Source organism: Clinocottus analis, unplaced genomic scaffold (genome assembly GCF_023055335.1).
Source record: "Clinocottus analis isolate CAN_PGR_092001 unplaced genomic scaffold, fCliAna1.0.p SCAF_44, whole genome shotgun sequence".
Classification (NCBI taxonomy): Eukaryota; Metazoa; Chordata; class Actinopteri; order Perciformes; family Cottidae; genus Clinocottus; species Clinocottus analis.
The window spans coordinates 389,787-393,147 of NW_027176198.1; the positions used below are offsets into that span (position 1 = coordinate 389,787).

The 3,361-nt window shown below is 40.3% G+C and overlaps 1 protein-coding gene across 4 annotated transcripts in view; it reads left to right on the top strand.

The window, feature by feature from the left end:
- The first annotated feature begins 2,720 nt into the window (after window positions 1–2,720).
- LOC137801849 (pleckstrin homology domain-containing family A member 1-like) overlaps window positions 2,721–3,361 on the top strand; it is an 8,992-nt gene continuing 8,351 nt past the window's right edge. For all 4 annotated transcript variants that reach the window (XR_011079917.1, XR_011079918.1, XM_068599266.1 and 1 more), the window contains exon 1: window positions 2,721–2,778. The gene's annotated coding sequence lies outside the window, so the exon portion shown is untranslated. The remainder of the gene's footprint in view (window positions 2,779–3,361) is intronic.

Genomic DNA, 3,361 nt, shown 5'->3' on the forward strand with positions numbered 1-3,361 from the left:
AGCACGTGACCGGAAGCGGGGGCCGTCTTCCGCCTTAGAAAATAAAACCACGCGTTGAACAGACGGAAAGTATATTTTATTTTAGAGAAGCCTAGTTGACATATGTAGGTTATATATTTTATATATATATTGTAAATGACATTTTAAAAGTTGACAGATAGCCTTTGATTTACTATTTATTCCGTGTGATGTTGATTGCTATGTTTCGGTCTCGTCTTGTTTTGTAACTCATAACCGGAACTGGTCATATATCCTGCTTCGACCTTTATCAATCTCTGCACTACCAATGCTGCGTTCAGGTGCTGCCATTAAACTCGTAAAAATGATAACATTATATGATACCACGTAAATGCGGCAAACAAGAAATCTCCATTCAGCCCATGAATGGAGTAAAATATACAAAATAGATTAAACTAAACACATTAATTAATGATATGTATCATTATTTACTGTGTTACTGTGGAAAGTATTCGCTTTTATTGTTAAAAATCTATAACCTACTTTTTTACACAATCAAAAATAAGATCGTGAACTGCCCCTGTACTGTCAGTGCTAAGTGTATTGAAAAGGCCCAACCTCCTTCAGGCTTTTTTAAAAAACTTTTTAAAACCAAATTAGGCTTAAACCACCAATACAAAAACAATTCATGTCAATAACAGATGTATTACATAATATAATATAACATATAACATAATATATATAACATAATACTTTTTTATCAAGATTTTTCTGATTGTTTCGTTTGCTTTACTGCCTTTCTATATATTTTTTTTTGTCTCTGTCCTAATTTTTTACTGTTTACACACAGATTTCACACAATGTTTGCTCATGGATATTTGGTTAAAAGTCATAGAAATTTGGTTAAAAGTCATTAAAAATCATAGAAATTTGGTTATAGGTCATGGAAATTGGATTTAAAGTCAAAGAAATTGGATTCATGGTCATAGAAATGTAGTTAAAAGTCGTGGAAACCCATTGGTCACAATGTGTATGAACCTTGCAAATAGAATAAACTGCTTTTCACTTTCTTGGTGGACGAGTGTCTCGGTCTCGGTGGTTTCTGAGCCGTGGCGCTCCTCGGCCTTTGCCACGGGACCGGCACCGGTCCAGCGCTTGTTGACGTGCTCCCTGCCGAGGCTGTCTGCTTCTTCGGGGGCAGTCGGGTCGTCTTGGCATCGAGCCTTGCTTCTTCAAAAACAGTTACTGCGGAGCGCTAAGCCTGGCTGAAATCCCTGCGTGGCATGCTGCGGTGCCTGTGCCAGCACCAGCACCGAGCCGCCCGCCGGCCAAAAGAGCCCGTTGCTGCCGTACCGCGAGGGGTCCGATGTCGGGTTGTTGAGAACCTGGCAGCGCTTTCAGCGGCATCACGCCGGCTCTGAAGAATAGAGCCGGCGCACGGGGGCTGGCATCAAGGCCTCCTTCAAAAAACAATTAGGTCTTTGACAGCAACCAGAGAGCAGCAGCAGGATCCGCTCTGGCAACGACGCAGAGCAAGAAGCCAAGTGACTTACCGCCCGGTGAAGTCACTTTCTCTGGAGGTGACGGTTCAGAGGAGAGAGGGGCGTTTGGTTCTTAGCGATTCCCTTTGTCTTCTACGCAGCCCAACAATCCAACCCAGAAAGATAAAGGTTCATCCTCTTATGTGCACGAAAAACAACATAAAACTACTAAAGAGGCACAAAACAACTGCAAAGATACACAAAGAGACTAGAGATGCAAAATGACCACGAAAACCCATAAAACCATCATAAAAAAACACTATAAAGAGAAACAAAGACGTACAATAAGAGACACCAAATAACCACAAAGAGACACAGAATTATCACAGAGACACAAATAACTACAAAGAGATACCAAACAATTACAAAGAGCCACAAAATGATAACAAAGATACACAAACAACTACAAAAAGACACAAAACACTTACAAAGAGACACAAACAACTACTTAAGAGACACAAACAACTACAAAGAGACACAAACAACTACAAAGAGACACAAACAACTACAAAGAGACACAAACAACTACAAAGAGATGAACAGATTCAGGATTTCCTGAGCTGTGATTGCGCTTCATGGCCACTAGGTGTCAGAGTTCACATAGTCTGTCTCTGTTTCCATGCGTCGCTCCCTTTGTTTTCTCTCTTCTCTATGGATCAATAATATGGAAGTCTGCTACATTAGCACGAAGATATATTAAAATGGCAAAAGTAAAAGTACACATTATTCAAAATGTCATATTTCAGAATTTCTGTATTATGAATAAAAATGCATCAATGTGTTGTTGCAGCTGGTAAAGGTTAATTTTTACACCTGTGTAGCCCGACCTTTAAATACATACTTTATGATAGATTTACATTTTGTATAAATAATCTAAATCTGCAAACCTAGTAACCAAAGCAAATCAGATATATGTAGGGAGGTAAAAACTAATATATTTGCCTCCAAAATGTGGTGGAGTCGGTTAAAACGAGCAATACAATGGACATACCTATGTTAAGTATAAGTACCTCATATGTGTACCGACTTAAATAAATGTACTTTGTTACCTTCCACATTTTATTTTTCATAGTTTTGAGACATGACGTCATATGTACAGGTTTTTGGTCAGTGAGGTATTTTACTTTGAAAATCGACGCATTGTCGGTGGCCAAAAACAATCAACCGGCTTTATTTTGTAAGCTGAAACCGGAAGCAGTGTTTTTCGTTGCTGCGGGGTTCCTCTGCGTGACTTCACGCTCGTGTCGGACCGCCGCCGCTCTGGACTCAGCCGAACCGCGTGAGTAAAAAAAAACCCGCGAACCGCCGGTTCTGCTGCCCGACGGCGTCACACTGAAACACGTCCGACTGGAAAATACGACTCGTTATGAAAGTGTCGAACACACGGATAACGTAATGGAGGCTGGAGAGGAAACCAGAGGCCTCGGCAGCTTCATCTCCACAGGGAGGAACTGACGGCCGCTAACACGGACTTATTATTATTATTAGTCTTATTAATGTTATTATTGTCTTTGTTATTGTGAGGCTGTGTGACTTCAGTAGTGCAGGAAACAACAGTTTATTTACGCACAAAAGACACTGAAATGAAATGTTTCTCGTGTGAAGAAACACGTAAATGTGATCTATAATAACATCTGTATGTCTGCAGACAGCGTCACCATGTTTAATGTCCCTGGGTGTGTGAGAGGAGTGTGTTGTGTTACAATACAAAGGTGTGTCGCCCAAATGAAGCCGGAAGGATTAACCTCTTGGTTGTAAGACAGAAGATTAATTACTTGTATTTGTTAACTGATTGATCAGAAACCAGGTAGATTATTAATAAATACTGGTCAGTAGAAGCATCGCCGTCATATTTAGTGGCC